Source organism: Hyperoodon ampullatus, assembly GCF_949752795.1.
Source record: "Hyperoodon ampullatus genome assembly, chromosome: 3".
Taxonomy (NCBI): domain Eukaryota; kingdom Metazoa; phylum Chordata; class Mammalia; order Artiodactyla; family Ziphiidae; genus Hyperoodon; species Hyperoodon ampullatus.
In genome coordinates this window covers 105,238,144-105,251,772 of record NC_136916.1, presented here as the reverse complement: position 1 = coordinate 105,251,772, position 13,629 = coordinate 105,238,144, and the positions used below count along the sequence as shown (strand labels likewise).

The 13,629-nt window shown below is 53.2% G+C and overlaps 1 gene segment (V, D, J or C); it reads right to left on the bottom strand.

Annotated features, from left to right (window-relative positions):
* Window positions 1–6,953: 6,953 nt before the first annotated feature.
* On the bottom strand, window positions 6,954–11,293 carry LOC307050352 (T-cell receptor alpha chain constant-like). The segment is given in 4 exons: window positions 11,131–11,293; window positions 9,535–9,579; window positions 8,332–8,439; window positions 6,954–7,479 (listed from the first exon to the last, which is right to left on the bottom strand).
* Between the last annotated feature and the right edge of the window lie 2,336 nt (window positions 11,294–13,629).

The window sequence follows — 13,629 nt, the reverse complement described above, 5'->3', positions numbered from 1 at the left end:
GCCTACTGCTTAGCTTTCCTGTGAAGGTCAAAGCCAGATCATGTTTGCTTTGGTGTTGCACAGATACATGATATTCTTCATAAAGTTTCCAGATAAGGATGTCGGCCCACCCCCATCCCTTGGTAAATCACTGGAATAATTTGGGCCAGCAAGAAGCAAGGATGCCCTAGAGTTTGCTAAAAATAGTGTCTTGCTGTCTTCACTGGAAAGAAGACCTGTTTCATGTTAACCCAGTTTCTTCCCATCAAGGCTGGAAGCATGAAATGGAGACCAGTTGCTGACCACTCTCTGAACCACAGTCCTTCATCTCCTTAAACTCTCTGAAGTCCTGCCAGCCTTGTCTCACATTTATATGCTCTTCCCTTAATGGTTTCTTTTTTTCTCCTTGGCTGAATTTTGTGTGGGCGGTTCAGGGAGAGGGTAGACAAGCACCCTTTCTGCGTCTCAGTGGGATTTTTAAAAGAATTTGAAAATGGCAGGGCCCTCTCCTCTGGATCCTATTGCCTCCGCAATGGGAGTGTGCCCGCATTTCCAAAGCAAACAGGGAGAATGGGCTGACCTTTTCCCAGAGGTGGTGAGACCCCCCTGGAATGATGGAGGGTGTTCTGGCCTGGGACGATGGCGGCCCAGAGAAACTGCCTGCCGGAGGGTGGTCTGCCTTCATTCCTTCAGACCTTATGTTCAGCCAGGGCTCAAGGGGGCCCTTTTGAAGGCAGAGAGGCCCCCAGAGGGTGAGAGGGGCGATATGAAGTGGGAGTGTCCGGTGATGTTGCGATGAGAGGAGTCTGGGCCGCCTGGAGTGCTCTGGGGCCAGGAGTGTTGGCTTTTGTCAGAAAATTGGCTACAGCCTTGCCAGTGTCTCCCAGTTCTGCAGTTTCCCTTCCATCAAGCTCTCCTGGAAGCTGGAAGCCGTGGAGGGAGCAAGAAAATGCACATGACGATATAACCAGAAGCTCCTGGGCCCATAGTGAGGGGAGAAGTGGCCATCCGCTGGTGGGGTTGAGAGGCCTAGGCTCACCTGGGCACTGGCCTAGCGAAGAAGCAGCCCCACTTTCATCTCAGCGTGGTGGTCCAGTTTGATCCAGCTCAACTCACAGGACCTCTTCACCTTTCTGGGCATTCCCTTATATTTGCATTTCAGCTTACTAAGCTGAAACTGTGTGTGTGTGTGTTAATGGGAACAGTACTTTATTGAGATATAATTTATGTATGCTAAAATGCACAAATCTTACGTGTGCAGTTGGAGTCATTTTGACACGTGTATACAGCTGTGTACCCAAATCAAGATGCAGAACATTTCTACCACCTGGAAGCTTCCCTCGTGCCCCTTTCCAGTGAGTCCTTCTACCCCCGAGTCATCCACTGTTCCCATTTCCATCGCTGGTGATTAGTTTTGCCTGTTCTTGAGCTTCATCTGTGCGGAGTCATGTATTTTGTACAGAGGCTGAATCCCCAGGGCCTGGCCTGTGTCTGGCACTTGGCAGGTATGCACTGTGAGAGGCGCCTTAGTTCTTAAACTGCCCTGTGAGAGAGCACTGACCCCACTGGGAAACTGAGGCTGTGGGCAGTTAGAGTGGTGGATCCCAGCCGCCAGCCCAGGCTCCCTGCTGAGGAATCCAGAGGACTCGCCAGTATCCTGGGGGCTCCCCCAGCCCCTCCCGGGGGACTCCTTTCTAGTGCTCTGGATGAGGGAACCTGGTGATCCTAGGCAGGTAGTGCCCCCTGCTGTCTGCCCGGCCAGACCCTAAACCCTCTCTCCTCCAAGGGATGTGACAGGATCATGTGGGCCAGAGCCCTACGCAGTGATGGGCAAAGGGCAGGGGCTCGGCTCCTGGAGTGAAGTCTTCTGTCCTTTTATTTTCCTCTGAAAAGAGGTTTTCCTAAGCACTGGGGGCTTTCCTTCCTTAGAATAAGCAGAAAAGGAGAAGAGGCATCTTTGGTGGAGTGCTGCTGCCCCCAGGTGGGTGGCCAGGGACACTACCACAGAGCAGTACGTCCAAGCACCGCCGTTCTTCGGGTCTCAGGTTCTGGTTCTCCTTCTGCGGCTCCCCATCTCCTGGCCTCCTGAATCCTGGTCTCCTTGGCCTCTGAGAGGCAGATGTCCATCACGGCCATCACCCTGCACTTCAGCGCTGACCTGGAGCCGGGGCCTTCCTCGGAGAACCAGCCCCAGCTGTGTGTAGGGGGGCGGATGCGACCCCACTCCTCCCGGGGGACGGCGGGACGGACATAGCCTAGAGGGCCTGTCCTGTATTAAGAAAGGGTGTGATCGGGTGAGATCAAGCTTTGATCTTAGGGCTGGGTTGGTGGGGGGTGGGAGAGGCGGGGCGGGGCTGCTTCTCGCAGTGGGGTGTGCAGCACCTCCCCGGCCTGCTGTGGGCGTGGGTGCCCTTGCCAGGGCCCCGCCAGCCCCTCCCAGCTCGCCCACCGCCTTCCTGTCGCACCTGCGGTCGTGGTGGTGTAACGGCCCAGCCCTCCCGGCCCCGGCGGCACGTGGCCTAGGGTGATGCTATCTGTAACTCAGAATTTTAAACTCCTTTTTCCAGAGGATGTGGCTTCTGCGGGAGAGCTTCAAACGGTGCCCCATTTTCCCCTCGGGGCAGCCATGACGTCATGGAAATGGGAGGGGCCACCCCAAGCCCCCAGAACATCTGCGCGGAAGTGGTAGACTTTTTTCCACTTCCTGTCCTACTTCTGGCTACTGACTCAATGTCTGACCTGCTTATTAATTTCAAAATATAGCTCTCCGTGTGATAGTCAGAGGAAACCTTACGCATGTGTGTGTGTGGGTGAAACTATGCCTGAATCGCAGGGGGCCTTACACAGAGGCAGGGCACTGGCCGCCTCAGTCTCCTGGCTCATCAGTGTACTTAGAGTGACGGCACTGGGTCTGCACACGGCTTGCTCCCCTTCCCTAGGCCCACCCATCAGTCAGAAGTTTCTTTTCCCCACACATTGCTCCCGGAGGTAGATTGGAGAAGGAGTTTTAAGATAGGACGCTGGAGGAAGTGAGGTGGGTGGTAACGTGGCCTTCAGCCCTGGACCTTGGTATGGTGCCTCAGTGACTGGAGGGCTGACGCCTGGAAGCCCTGTGTGTTCCCAGAGTAACCATCCTCTAGGCTCTGTTGGATGAATGCCCGCCTGGGGCTGCACTGGCCAAGGGACCATCACTCAGATTTTGCTTTTCCTGGTAGTTATTTTATTTTATTTTATTTTCTAAATTTATTTTATTTATTTTTGGCTGCGTTGGGTCTTCCTTGCTGCACACCTACTCTCCGTTGCGGCGCGCGGGCTTCTCATTGCAGTGACTTCTCTTGTTTGTGGAGCACGGGCTCTAGGCACGCGGGCTTCAGTAGTTGTGGCTCGCGGGCTCAGTAGTTGTGGCTCGCGGGCTCAGTAGTTGTGGCTCGCGGGCTCTAGAGCGCAGGCTCAGTAGTTGTGGCGCACGGACTTAGTTGCTCCGCGGCATGTGGGATCTTCCCGGACCAGGGCTCGAACCCATGTTCCCTGCATTGGCAGGCGGATTCTTAACCACTGTGCCACCAGGGAAGTCCCTTCCTGATAGTTCCTGACAGGTTGGTTACTCTTAGCTCTTGGCTAAATTGTGAAATAGTGGCTCACCCGGCCACCTCGTCTATTAATCCCCACTTTCTTTTTTCTTATGCTCCCCCCACACCCCTACACACATATACAACTTGGCTCCTTCCCCAGTGCCTGATGGTACTAATCATTTATTTGTTCACCTGCTGCTTAAGTTTATATTAAGCATTGGTTGTGTGCCAGGCACTGTGCAAGTTGTCGCAGATACACGGATGAACAAGATACACTTTCCATCCCAAGGAGCACATAGTTGAATGGATTTTTTTGCTTAGATGTTACCTGATAACTAAGGTGATATCTGTTAAAGGCTTTACATGTGACCCCAGGGAAGTTGGATTCTATGGGCAAACCAAGAGGATAAACAATCCTTTGAGACTCAGATGGCTGCCTCTCCAATGGTGGGTCAGGGCAGAGGGGTCACTCTCGTGGAGCTGAAGACCCCACCCAAGTGTTCCTGAAGCACATACTGGCTTAGCCTGCTCTTCTCTTGACTGGACTGTGATTTCAATTGTACTCAGAGGGAAGGTCTCTGGGTGAAGTGTCAGAGAGTGTTCTAGAATCTTAGGCCTGGGGTCATGAGAAGTCATTTGGTCCATTCTTCTGCCTCCAGGGTTGGCCTGTGCTTAAAGCCTTTTGGAGCAGTAGAGCGTCTGTCCAGAGAAATGTGCTCTACAGCTGGCCTTGGTGACACACTCCCCCCCTGGGATGGCACGGACTTCCCTCCTTGAGGCTGGCCCCTGCTCATGGTGACCAGGGTTCTTCAGGGCTGGGCAAGTCTCAGGGAATTGATGACCCTGTCTCCAGGTTTCCTCAGCAGCCTCTTCCCTCCACGCTGAACAGTGCCGTGTCCCTTACTGCACCGAGGGATCTGCTACAGTGGCCCTCAGCCCGGTGCTGACCCTCCTGGTGGGCGTAGGCACCCTTCCCCAGGCCCCCTCACAAAGGCCACTTTAATCCCCTCTGATGCCCCCGGTGGGGCCTGGGCCAGACATGAGAACAGAGTGGACACAGGTGAGTGGACTCGGCACCACCCTCACACACCTGCTTGCTCTTGCTCTGCCCTCTGGCTTGGCCCCAGTTGGCTTTAGGCTTAACAGCCTCAGACTTGAGAGAAAGTTCTTGCTGGGATTGAGGAGCCTCTTGTTTGAGATGGAAACTGCTCAGGGGTGGTGCTGACCCTGCTTTCCAGATGGCCTCTTACCTGACTGAGACCTTGTCACCCTCAGCTTGGGCTGGGCCTGGAAGGAGCAGGCCTTGCTCCCTCCGTGGGTCTGGGAGGATCCCTAGCTGCTGCTGCCACACCCCCTCATAGGTCCTCGGGTAGCTTTAGGGGTCCAGTGACCAAGGGGCCCTGCCACCTGAGGGCCCTGGGCTGGTGCGACCCCACGTGCTCCCTTGGCCTCCTTCAGCCCGGGCCTCCTCTGAGGTTCTTGGAGGGGCCTGTCTTTGGCCCCTTCACTGCCTTCCAGGGTCCCTGCTCCTGTCCCCTGCCCTAAGCCCCATGTCCCCTTCATCCTCAGCATCTTTGCAGCTAAACTCTCAGGGGCAGACTTGTCTCCCCAGATACTTACACATCCCTTGCCTGGATCTTTTGTGTACAGACCAAAGTGAATTACTATTTTAGGAGGAGGAACAAAAAGACAGACTAATTTGCCTGGGAGTTTTTCACAGTTGGTAAAGGCTTGCTCTGTTAACCACCCCCCAACCACCCCCCCCAGCGGCATTTTCATTTAATATGGGGAAGCGAATGCTTTAATTAAAAGAAATTCCCAATGGTGGAATCTCTAGCACTGTGTTAGACTGATGAGGGGCAGTTTCTTTTTTGCGGTACGTGGGCCTCTCACTGCTGTGGCCTCTCCCGTTGCGGAGCACAGGCTCCGGACGCACAGGCTCAGCGGCCATGGCTCACGGGGCCCAGCCGCTCTGCGGCATGTGGGATCTTCCTGGACCGGGGCACGAACCCGTGTCCCCTGCATCGGCAGGCGGACTCTCAACCACCGCGCCACCAGGGAAGCCCAAGGAGGCAGTTTTGAGTTCCCCACAGGTGGTGCCTGTCCTCCTGTGTGTGAGAGTGACCTGCTATGATGGGATTTCCTCTGAGACCTTTCGCTTTAGTGATCTTTAAAGGCATTTGTATTTAGGCTGCACACGAGGCCACTCAGAGAGAACTGGGGTTCCTGTGACTACCCTCGGGAGGGCTCCGGAGATGGACATGGTTTTTACTTCTATAGAAGCCAGAGAATCAGGCATGCAGGGAGTTGAGGCAGCCTCCAGTCCTATGTGACATAGGTTTTACAGGTGGTGACCCTGGAGCTCACCGAGGGGAGGGACATGCCTAGGTTACCTATCGAGCTGGTGGCTCCATCCCTGTGATAAGAAGCAGGCCTGAGTTGTAGCTGGAAGGATTTGCATGTTTCTGGCTGTGTGGTCAGAGACACACAGGTGAACTGTACAGGTATTTGAGGATGGGACCCTCCCCTGCCACTGCCCTGGGAATTGTTAAGCACTGGACTCCGGTCTTGATCATGGTAATTGTGAAGTGGATGGCCGAGTGGTCTCTGAGGGGTGTTCCCATCAGCGTCCATGACCCCAGGAAAGATGCTCAGGCAGCAGGAGGCTCAGGAGAACCCGAGGGGCCCCAGGGGATCCCATCATCTGTGCTCTAGGTGAGGGCTTGAGACTCCTACTCTCCTTGGCTGAGTCCCTGGGCTTGCAGGGAGAGAGCTCATCTCTGCTTTTCTCATTCTCACATCCAGGGTGGTGGGAGTAGAAAGTGTGGCTAGGGTCAAAATCTTCTACCTGCTTCCCCCACTCCTAGACTGGGCACTCCAATGGGCTGGGCCTTGGGTTGGGACCCAGGCAGTGGAATGGTGGGTGGTTCCCAGCCATGAATTTGTAGGTCAATGCACTGTTTCAACGGGAATCCAGTCTGAAAGGAAAGGCAAAGGAAATGTTCCTTCAGGGCAGGAGACAGTGGGTGGCCTTTTGGGGATACTTGCTGTGTGGTCGCTGTCTGTGGTCCCTGTTCAACTCCAGGTCATTACCTCCCATGTACCTGGGCCTCCTGCTATGGGTGGCCCCGTAGAAGAGCAGGGACCTGAGCTTTTCAGCGGGTTCACCTGGCCCCCAGTGCAGCCTTCTAAGTGGAATTTTTTAGAGGTTTTTCCATGAAGAGGTGGACTGAAGCAGCTTGTTGAGTCAGGCTCCCTGAACGTCATCATGGACAAACGCCTTGGTTTCTTTCTGCCCAGCTAGTGATCCACAGCAGGCCGAAGACGATTCTGACCAAATCCAATCAAACAGGAGCACAGCCTCTGCTCTTCCAAATTGTTTTTAATGAAGCCATGGCAGCAGAATATACAGCGTGGCTCAGATACACAAGCAGAGCAGGGCCTAGATCATGAGATAATCTCCCCCACATCTTGGGAAAAAGGGTGATATGTATTTCTTTATGAACACTATGTAAAAAATATAAACAGCACACAACATTCTCCAGGAGCTAGAGCCCAAGAGAACCCACTGGGATCCATCCTTCAGTGGGACATCAGAGGCAGTCTCGGGGAGGGGCGGAGCGGGGCGGGAGTTTCCCCACAGCCAGGAGAGGCTGCAGCGGCCTCCATCTTTGCTGAGAATGCCAGGCAGTGACGAGCAGCAGTGAGGGAACAGAGGGGGTGGCAGCAGTGCTGGGCAGCTCTTCAGCGTCTTGATCACGAATATCTGGCAGGATCCAGCTGGTGGTTTGGCCAGTGGGGCCAGAGAGGTGGAGGGAGCCTTCTTGTCCACGGGGGCAGAGAGTGCACCTCTCTGCTTGAAGAGGCAGAGGAGGGGCGACAAGGAACAAGGGGAGAGGGAGCACGGGGCTCTCACGTTCTTGGAGACCTGGGAGGAGAAAGAACAGAAGTCAGGCTGCACACTGAGGAGGTGCAGGACAGTTAGGGATGTGATGGGGATGCCTCTGTTTGTAGAGTTCTAGGAGCAAATGGGTCCCGGCTTCAGTAGTTGCGGCACGTGGGCTCAGTAGTTGTGGCTCATGGGCTCTAGAGCGTGGGCTCAGTAGTTGTGGCACACAGGCTTAGTTGCTCCGTGGCATCTTCCCGGACCATGGCTTGAACCCGTGTCCCCTGCATTGGCAGGCGGATTCTTAACCACTGTGCCAGCAGGGAAGCCCCCCGGGTTCTTTTTGATGGGATGCTCTTGTCAGTGGGATGTCCTGGGGTACTGGGGCCGAAGGGTCTGGAGACTCTAGCCAGGATTAGGGTGGATAATGAGTATAATACCGTCTCACCATATTGGGGTCAGAGGGCCCGAGGAAAGGAATTGGGGGCTGCCCTTTTAGGATCTGCAGTGAAAGGGATATGATAGAAGGTGTGGGTATGAATGAGTCTGGTTCCTAAGTTTCTCCTAAGTTTCCCTCATTAGCTGTGTGGCCCTTGATATTACTTGGCCTCAGTTTCTTCATTTCCAAAATGAGGATAATAACAACGGTTCCTCATACTTTGTAGGGGAGACATGGCTCAAGCGAGGTGACTAATGTCACCTGAGGAGTATACTGTGTTTATCAAGTGTTTTGGGCCATTGCTATTAACAAGGGGAACTCCTAACAGGAAAAAAAAAGGAGGAGTCTGGTGGGCCCAGACTTAGGACCTAAAAGCAAGAGGCTGGGGGAGGTTAGCTTTGGGGACCCACCCCCAGACCCCCAGACCCCACCGCCCGGCTGAGATGCCGGCTCACCTCAGCTGGACCACAGCCGCAGCGTCATGAGCAGGTTGTACCCGACCACTTTCAGGAGGAGGATGCGGAAGCCGATCACTGACAAGTTTTGGAAGTTTAGGTTCATATCTGCAAAACCAAGGGGCCACAGCGGTCACGGGCACAGGTCTGCACAGCCCCCGTGACACTGAAAGCAGGGTGGGGAGTGGGGTGGGCTTCGGCGCCTGGATCTGCCTCTCCCTTTGAGCTTTGGTGCACATCCCCTCATACACATATTTGTACATCCCTCCAGGGTCAACAGCATTTCATTTCCAAAGGGAAACACTGACTGCATTTACTCTGTTTTATTTCTGAGCCCCTCCGTGGATGGGGATGGTGGGTGCTCAGAACTTATCACACGCAGCCCCCTGGGTCTGGGCCCCTTAGTGAGAATCTAGTGGCTGAGCCACAAGACGGATGACTCAGTACAAATGGCTCAAATGGCAATGAATATGGGCCCAGGGTGGGTGGTGAGGAGTGGTGGGGATCTTTGAGAGACAAGGTCACCGCCTACACGAGTCCTGTTGCTCTTCTTGAAAGAAGGCAAAACCCCCTGGCTATGCAGGGAAAATGTCTTCAGGGTGACCTGGTTAGTCTAGGGCTACACAAAAGCTGGTCAGAGATTTCACACCTGGGCCACCCAGAAGCTCTCTTGAGCTGTGCTGACAGTGGCGCTATTGAAAGGAATACACAGGCCTAGGAGTGAGTCACTGGTCTAGCAAAACTAGACTCATCCTCATAATACTTAGAGTGGAAAAGAAAATTAGAGATAGTGAGAGGAATCTAGGGATTTAAGAATGTCCCCAGGGGCTTCCCTGGTGGCGCAGTGGTTGAGAGTCCGCCTGCCGATGCAGGGGACACGGGTTCATGCCCCAGTCTGGGAGGATCCCACATGCCGCGGAGTGGCTGGGCCCGTGAGCCATGGCCGCTGAACCTGCGCGTCCGGAGCCTGTGCTCCACAACGGGAGAGGCCACAGCAGTAAGAGGCCCGCGTACCGGGGGAAAAAAAAAAAAAAAAGAATGTCCTCAGGCAGCTCTGACCAGGGCTCGGACTGCTGTTCTTGTTCCTCAGAACTTCGTTCCTAGATCCACACATTCCTTCTCATCACCTCTATCCCGTCCCAGTAATTGTGGGTTCATCGCCTCCACAAACCTGTGTGAGGCCAGGATAGACCCCTCCCTTACCTGTTTCAAAGCTTTTCTCTACTATCTTGGCATCACAGGGAATTCCTAAAAGGAACAAACAAAGAAATTTTTCTTAGAGTCCCGAGCGTGCTGACTCTCCCACCCCAGAAGCTGGGCTGCTGAATGTCTCCAGCCTCTCCATTCTTCCTTGTGCAGAGATCTGGAGACAACCTGTCCCATATGGGCACCTGCTGGGATGAGCCACTGACCCCTGAAGGACCAACACCCTGGCTTCTAGGCACCATTTTATTCACTTAATGAACACTGGTTGTGCTAAACGCATGTTACATGACACAAGGCCCTAAGGAGCTGTTAGACCCTGCCCTTGGGCGAGTTCCAGTCTGGAGTCTGATAGAGGAAGTAAGACAGACACAGTGACAAGTGCCATGAGGGGTATAGATGCTTTCGTGTGTTCCACAAAGGTTTGACCCCTGCATCCCAAATTTGTTTGTTTGTTTTCTCTGACTCAGTAAACAGCATTACCATTGACACAGCTGCTCAGAAATAAAATCCAGCCACCTTCCTTGATGCCCTCTTTTCCTTCTCATCCCTGCATGGTTCTACCTTTGCATCCCAAATAGTGTTGGGCATGGGCATTTAACTCCCCTGCCACAAGCCCGTCCTGGCCTCCATCATCTCTCTGCTGCAAGGGCTTCTTTTCTGCTTCTACTCTTGGCTCCTACAATCCATTTTCTACTCAGCGGTCAGAGTGATTTTTTTAAAAAGTAAATTGGATGTCATTACCCTGTTTATAGCCAATCAAAAGCTTCTCATTGTACCTAGAACAGTGTCTCCCTCTCATGACGGGTGAGGCCCCGTGATGTGGCCCTTGCCTATCTCTTCCATCTCATTTCCTCCTGCCCTTCTCCTTTGTCACTGAGCTCCTGGCTCAGGCCTCTATAGGGTCCTTTCTCTGCCCTTGGCATGGCTGGTACCTTCTCAGCCTTGAAATCTCAGCTCAAATAGCATTTCCCCAGAGAGCCCTTCTGTGACTTTTGTTCCTAAGGTGGCTGTTTCCCCAACTCCAAGTTAGAGCACGTATTACAATCTGGAGTTCTTTAGATTCCCACTTGCTGATGGTTGGTCTCCCCCAACCGGAATGGGGCTCGCTCAGGGCACACCCATCATCTGATGTGTTTGCTCCTCCACGGCAGCAACTGGCATGTTGTAATGCACCATCAGTGATCGCTGAGTGAATGAATGAATGAATGTGTGAGGTTAGGAGCTGGGAGAGACCTTTGGCAGAGAGGGAGAAATAAGGGGAGGGATCTTGGAGAAGTGCATCAGGGCGGGGCCTGGAGGAGCAGTAAGGGGCTGAGCGGAGCCAGAAGGGTGGGGACTCAGAGTGGGCGAGCCTCAGGGCCAGTGTGCCTCTCGCCTCTCCCCCTCTGCTCTTTGCCCAGGACGTTCTGTGGCCTGCCGGCATGGGATTCACTGGTGCTCAGTAAAGAGAGGGGAGGGGGCTTTGCTGACAGTTGATGAGGCTGAGACCACCAATCAGAGCAGCTTTTAGATACCAAGGACCCGAGACCCGAGCACAACCAGGCCTCTCGAAGGAGGAGACTCGGCTTAGACCGGCACCAAGGCTGCACTCACCTAAGTTGGAGTAGAAGGTCTGGTTGAAGGTGTCTGCGCATCCCAAATCGGTCCTGCTGCCCCAAGCCACGACCCCGTTGCTCTTGGAACCCATGGCTCCCATGTCTAGCACGGTGCTGTCTGAGCTGAACTCCACGGGCCTCGTGACTTGTGACACATTGGTTTGAGATTCAAAATCGGTGTATAAGCAGACAGAGGTGTTGCTGGATTTGGGGCTTCTCAGCTGGTACACGGCAGGGTCGGGGTTCTGGATATCTGTGGACCCAAAAGACACGGGTTAGGAGATGTTCGTTTCCCTCCTTGCCCCAACCCAGGCCTGAGTCCAGATGCCAGTGATGGGCAAGAATGCGTCTCTGTAGGGCTGACAAGTCATATTTGTCAGGCTTTAGATGGGAAAGAACATTGTAGACACCAGCAGCTTGCAACAGATGGGACTCAGGGACAGGCACAAACCATGAGTCCTGGCCAAGAGGCCAGTCTCTTAGTGAATGCTCTCTGCCAGGCCCTGCCTGCCATTCAAGGAAACCAGAAATGCAGGGCTACTTAAGGATACTGCCCACTCTTCTGCTTAAGGGAACTTCTTCAAAGCTCAGTAGGCACAGTAAGCAACAACATAATTCTGGCAGGACAAAACGAGCGTAGAAAAGATGTCCAGCAAAGCAAACCATACGTCTTAGAATCTGGGATGGTCTCCCCCACTAAGGTTGGGCATTGACAGGAATGTGAGCTTTATGATAGGCTGGCATGAAGTTGGAAGATCGGTCGCATCACCAGGAGATTTCTCTCACTGATAAAAGTTTTAGACGCTAAATCAGAACATCTGCATCCAAGCCCTGGCTCTACCATTTACTAGATACAAGGCCTTGAGCAATTCACACCAGCTCCTTGAGTGTCAGGAATTTCATCTGTCAAATGCGGATGTTGCCTCATCCACTTTCCTAACCAGGCTATTCTGAGAAGCCATGAGAGTTTCTCCATATAAATTATATTTAATAAACTGTGAAATACTGAAATAATTTTAGTAATTGTAGCTCTTGATACTACCAGGAGACTGCCATAATAATGTGCTACCGAGAGTAATACACAGTTTCTACTCTTCACCCCCCAGGGAAGCAGGAGTTGCTGGAGGCTCTTCTTTAGTGCTGAGAATGACTCTTCAGTGTTTTCATAGGATTTTGTGTTTTTAATGCAACCCTCAGTGTTTATTCTTTCAGACCTCTTGCCCTTGGAGGAGGAAGCAGAGCTTTGCCTGGAGGATTAACACTTAGGGCCACCCAGAGAGTTTACAGCAGGGTTGGGACAACAGCTTCCTGCCCCTGTGGTTCTCTGCTGCCCCAACTCCTCACCAGGCGTGCAAAGTTTTGCAGACCAGTGATGCATAATGCACCCCACTAGCTGAGCCAGCCAGGGTGGCCTTGGCAATGCAGACATCCAGCTTGACACCAAACCAGGGGCATCAGCCCTTGGCATGGCCTTGGGATGGTGAGTCAAGGCAGAGCTGTCTATGGTGGGGCTGTCCCTGGAGCAGCAGAGCAGGGGTGGGTCCATGGTCACATGTGAGCGACATCCAAACCTCTGGCTTCAAAGGATTCTGCCTGCTCCCCTCTAACCTCCATCTATCTGTGGGGCTGACATCACTGTGGGTTAAGGATCTATGGTGTAAATCTCTTCCTGGGAGGGGAGAGATGGGAAGCTATTAGCCAATACCACACTCCAGTGGATTTGTTAGTCATCAGCGGGGGTCATGGGTGGGACCGGCCGGGGGGGACATGGAAGGGTGTGGAGGTGCTGAGAGAACGTGGCCTCAAGAAGGAGGCAGAGGCTAAGCTGCCACCAGACACAGGTTGGCCTTAGAGGGGGAAGGGGGTTACTGTGGGGGCCAGATGCCCAACTTTGAGTCCTGGTTAAACTCTCACTGAAGTCCTAGTGCCAGCGGGGTGTCAGGCTGGAGAAGGTCTAGACCGCACTGTCCAATGTGATCATCTTTAGCTACTTGTGGCTACTGAAATTAAGACGAACAAAAATCAAGTAAAATTAAAAATTCAATTACCCATAAACCTTCATTTTAAGAGCTCAGTAGCTACATGTGGCTGATGCCTACTGTATAGGACAGTGCAGAATGACAGAATATTTCCATTGTCATTGACAGTTCTATTGGACAGCATTGGTCTGGAGTGAGCAATGCCACGGACCATGAGGAAAGGCACCAGGGGCTGAGGGTGAGACTTATAGCCAACTTGAGTTCTGTGAGGGGTGATACCGGGGCAGGCCAATTGTAGCTCAACTTTGCTAGTGAGAGATCAAAATGAAAGAGCAGTTAGTGAAGTCAGAAGAACTGAGGTGAATTTTAGCCTCTTTCAAGTCTTGTTTTTACCAGTTGATACCCTTTGGGCTTCCCTATGTGCATTTTGGCTGTTGTTTCTCCTGTCCGGCTTCCCTACCCCTGATTTCCTCTCTTACTCACCCTCTCCTGCTCCCCACACTTAAATCTCTTCTTTG